Genomic DNA, 5817 nt, shown 5'->3' with positions numbered 1-5817 from the left:
GGCTACATCAGCAAAATTTTTAGGTTTCACCTATGACTCCAAATTAACATGTCAAAAACACATAAATGAAATTGCAAATAAAATCTGGAGACGAGGTTACTAGGTTAGAAGTCTGTCTGGTAAGAATACAGGCACATACCCAAAAAACATATTGAAAATATACAAATAGTTCATACAGCCGGTAACAGAGTATGCCTGTCCGACATGAATCAGCGTAGTGCCAAATAAAATAAGAGCTAAACTACAAAATTCAGTACTCACAAGTGCATATAAAGTCCTACGTACAACAAGTTCCCGCTTCTTACATAACTATGCAAACATACAAACACTCTATGACAAACTTCTAACCAGATCGTTCACTTATTTCCGGAAAACTTATATGAAAATGAATTAGTACGCATACTGGAGTGCTATATCATACATGATGAAAATGAGTCTAAGTACCTCTCACCCATAAATATGTATTATAGGTATAGCAACCAGCCACCTACTGCTCGACTTACCTACTATATCATTTATAGAGTATATATATATATATATATAAATTATGTATTAAAAGGTTTATTTATGTAGATACATATAAGATATGCTACACGATGAATCAGCGCTGGATTGTATGGAACTGTTTATAATATGTAAGACTTTCGCATAACAAATGAAGCAAAGTATACACCAGTACAAATGATGAACGTTGGACATAAATGGACATGACCCTGCACTGTATAAACGTTGAACAAACACCAGTGCAGGGGGGAGGGGTGGAACATCAAACCTGACCCTCTCAGATCCCGATAAAGTCGTTGTCGTTGACAGATGATATGTTGCAATCTGGAGGAGTGTCCCTAACCCAACAACAGCAACATACAATATACGCTGAACGAAATAGAATTGTATAAATAAGAAACTTACAGGCCAAAGAGTGCTAGGCTAATTGAATCCTATAGACACAAACGTATCTCTATTTTAAAAGGATTTTGTTTGTAAAAAAATAGGATTATGTGTATGTATATGTGACTGCTAAGCGGAACTGTATTGTAAAAGCTAGTGAAAATATACGAGTTAATATTACTTCATGAATTGGACATGGCACGAAAAGGGTATGTTAATTTAAACTGCGGGCAATGGACAAAATTTAACGTACTGTGAGTAATGCAACAACGTAACAAGGGTTATTACCTAGGATTCAGTAACAGCGCAAACAAAATAACAATTCCTGAGAGGGAGGAAGAGGTTAACGCTGAACGTAAACCTCCCTGGTCCAAAACAAGAACCGAATCTTGATGAAGACGAAGTTATAACAAATGCTATTGTTTGTATATATGTTTGTGTGTGTATATGCAAACCAAATCTCACAATTTAACGCTGACTTCATGCTAGCAGTCACAAAACTTTCACAAATTCTAAATTTAATCTATTCCTAGCTCTATCGACATTACTTATTTAATATATGTGTATATCAAAAAAGGCAATTTAGTTGTTTCAGTTTAATTTCTTTCTTTCTGTCGGATATTCGCCCAAACCCATTCAAAGGCTATTTGTGCTAGCCATCCTTAATTTCCAACGGGTAGATAAAAGAGAAGACAGCTGGTCAACAGCAGTCACCTTCGAACTCTTACGGTACTCCAATTGAATGATAGGATTTGACTGTTATTCCTATGATGCATTCAAAGCCCCGAACTACTGAGCATTATTTTTCTTTCGGAAACAGCATTTAGAGTTTGAATCTTTGGATCCTCATTCAATATATTAACCATTGGGCCACGTCCTACTTAGTGTTTTAAAATAATTTGGTAAGATTGTCTATAACTAAAACTAGTAGCTAATAGTTTCCTGCAATTATAAGTCATGTATACCGTAAATAAGAAACTAGGGAAATTTTAAGTATTGCGTGTGTATTTTGATGGGGGGGGGGGCACAAACTTTTCTAAAATGTTATTCTCCAATTATATCTCATCTACTCTAATGGACAGATTTATCGATTGAGATACTTTCTGAGCGAAGTTTGTGTCATTCATTAATTAAGTTGTCATGGTGATGATCTTCATTTCTACATTATAAAATTATATCTCATCTGCTCTAATGGACAAATTTATCGATTGAGATACTTTCTGAACGAAGTTTGTGTCATACATTAATTAAGTTGTCATGTTGATTATATTTATTTCTATATTCTATCCAGAACAATGATGCATATCTGGTATCTAATTCAAAATCATTTATTAACATTTCTTTAAGAATTTGATATTCGGGTATTTGACTATCTAATAACTCTGACAGTCCGTCCTGCCGTGGCTTAGCATGGCCTACTGATTAAGGCATTCGAGTCGTTATCTGCGGGTCGTGACTTCGAATCTGTTTCATCGGTAGGGCATTATGATGTGACGGTCAATTCAACTTTTCGTTAGTAAAAGAGTAGCACAAAATTTGGCATTACTTTCTGATAGACCAATGAGATTTTCGTGAGCAAAGAAACATGTGCATTAGGCCAGAAGCCAAGTGGATATCAAACATGAAGCATGAGATATTGACTATTAAATGTAGCCTAAACTGCTGCTTCTTTGGTTGTTTTATAGTGACTTTATTATAATGCTGAACCATGTTAAAAAATAAAAGTAAGCAGAAACAATTAACTTCATCTTGATCTTCTGAATCACGAGCAATTACAAACCTGCAGGATCTGTAACATGGTATATTAATGCTCAGAAGTCTCTAGCATTCAGAATAACTATAAAAGGTGGATTTTAACATTATAGTAACATGTATAAAAATATTTTCTACGACTCAGTTTTAAAGATCAAATACGTTTTCCTTCATATCATCTATTCAACACAACTCATTCCCCCCACCCCCTAAGATTCAAAGTAATCATATGAATAGAATAGAATTATATACACGGGATGAGCATGGTCTAGTAGTTAGCATACAGGACTGTGAATCTAAGAACCCCCTCTTTACGTCCCGTTGCCATAAAATCGCACTTCGCACTTTAGGAGCGTAGATACGTTATAACAGTGACGGTCAAATCCCACAATTCAATTAGAGTATTCAAGAGTTGGCGGTCAGTGCTGTTGGTGAACAGCGTTCCCTGTAGTCATCTATCAGTTCAAAATTGGGGGAGGCTAGCGCATATTGGCTGTCAGTGCTGTTGGTGAACAGCGTTCCCTGTAGTCATCTATCAGTTCAAAATTGGGGGAGGCTAGCGCATATTGGCTGTCAGTGCTGTTGGTGAACAGCGTTCCATGTAGTCATCTATCAGTTCAAAATTGGGGGAGGCTAGCGCATATTGGCTGTCAGTGCTGTTGGTGAACAGCGTTCTCTGTAGTCATCTATCAGTTCAAAATTGGGGGAGGCTAGCGCATATAAGCCTTGTGTAACACTGCGAGAATATCCGAAATATACCTCACAAGTTATACATAAATGATGATATTGTTTTGTCTTGCCTAAAATAAAAATTTTTAAAAATATTTTAACTTTTCGCGTTTATAGTAAACAACCAACGAATCAGAAATACAACGTTAGAAACCGGATTTCGATACCCGTGATGGGAAGAGCACAGATAGCCCATTGTGTAGTTTTGTGCTTAACTTCAAACAAACAAACAGCACCGATAAAAAAAAGACAATGAAATGATAGTAAGATAGAATTTCAGACTATTCTCTCAGAAGATAATTTAAAAGTTCTTACATGATAAATAAAACATGGAAGAGACGTTACACACGGTTCTTGAGATTAGAATATGAATGAATATTGTTAAAATATAAAATTGTATCTCTATAAGATTTCACCATCCTTTTACATTTCGCGTAAACAAATATTTCGCATCAAATAACTTTGTTAACGTGTTTACTATATATATATATATGTACGTATATTTATTCAATTATTTGCAATAGGCAAAAATAAAACTACTTACATCAATAAAATTTAAACAAATAATGTAATTCTTATTCGAGATAATAGATGACGCTGTCACAATTTGAGACAAAATGCATGGTGAAATAGTTATTATTTACAGGTTCCTGAGTCTTACTTTTTTACGACAGATATAACAGATCTGATAGCCTTACCATACTATGTGTTTATCACAGAAGTTGATGGTGTTACAATGTGATGTGTTTATTACAGAAGTTGATGGTGTTAGAATATGGCGGGTTTATCACAGAAGTCGACGGTGTTACAATACGGTGTGTTTATTACATAATATAAAAGTGTTACAATACGGTGTGTTTATCACAGAAGTTGATTGTGTTATAATACGGTGTATTTAACACACGAGTCATTTTGTGATAATAGCTGAAATGCGCTTATGAATTATTTTATCATATGAAACTTCACAATAACAGTATTTTAGGCACATAATATTTTACTTTTATATTTTAAGTATAATTTGTCAGAATCTGTCCTAAAGTATTATTAGTTAAATTTGATTACCAAGGGATTAAAAATTTGAGTCAATTACGATGTTGCCAACATGTCTTTTTTTACCTCTTTTCTTACTGTGTATCATCATTTGTTACATAGTAATAGGTTTAATGCATAATGTAGTAGTAACAATAATGGATTATTATAACAATACAACTACTACTTTACCTCTTTCCTTACTGTGTATCACCATTTGTTACATAGTAATAGGTTTAATGCATAATGTGGTAGTAACAATAATGGATTATTATAACAATACAACTACTACTTTACCTCTTTTCTTACTGTGTATCACCATTTATAAAATAGTAATAAGTTCAAATCATATTGCCACAGTAACAATAACAGATAATTATAACACCACAATAACTACTTTACCTCTTTTCTCACTATTTATCATAATTTGTCGCATAGCAATAAGTTTAAGTTATATTGTTATAGTAGCAATAACGAATTATTGTAACAATACAACTAAGTTAAGATAATTTTCGTTTGGAAATACATAGTTTACGACATGGCAGGCAGATTATATTAATTTTTGATTATAAAACAAACACATAGGTGTTGGAATATTAAAGTCCTCTTTTAGTGGGACTCGAAAATAAGTAAAAAAAAATATATTTTCATTTTACTTTTCTATATATATATATTCCATTCTTTCTGAACGAGTTAGCTTTTTGCCATCCCAATCACCATACAAAAACTTTTAAAATATTGCCAGGTGCCGGAAAGTCATGCTGAGAAATTACAATAATGAGTAATAACATAGTATTTCTTAGTGTATTTTTTTTGTTCTGCTTTTATGTGCTATAGTCAAACCAATCAGTACCAGAGGCTCGAAGTGTCAAAACGTTATTACACGTGGAAATCACGATCTGGAAATATCCGTTTTGAGTAGGCGAAAGTTCTCAGAATTATTAAATACTTACAAAAAACAACAACAAAAATAGTGCTTCGAAATACTTTTAGCATTCAGTGGAAAGGTTGAGGCTTATAACACTAACAATCGGGATTCGATACCTGCAGTGAGCACAGCGCAAATATCCCATCGTGTATCTTTGCACTTAAAAACAAACAGAACATCCTTGTATAACTTTCGTGAACTTCTAAGCATGGACTATAACAATATGAAATAAATTTTGGTACTATTTGTATATATTCCTTCTTTATTCCATAAAGAAATAGTGCTATTTTGTTGCTTCTAGTGCTTTTCATACAGCTCCAATAAAAAATTGTTAGTAATTTAGTACCAAGCTATACAATGAGCTATTTGTGCTATGCCCATCGCGAGTATTAAGCTCGATGTTTTAGCGTTATAAACCCACTGAACCATGAGGGGGGGGGGATCACATAAGGAATAAGTTCAAGAGCATGTTTTTAATCTCTTAGTTATAT

This window comes from Limulus polyphemus, unplaced genomic scaffold, assembly GCF_000517525.1.
Source record: "Limulus polyphemus unplaced genomic scaffold, Limulus_polyphemus-2.1.2 Scaffold1754, whole genome shotgun sequence".
Lineage (NCBI taxonomy): Eukaryota > Metazoa > Arthropoda > Merostomata > Xiphosura > Limulidae > Limulus > Limulus polyphemus.
The sequence above is the reverse complement of the archived record's forward strand: the minus strand, read 5'-3'. Positions refer to the sequence as shown.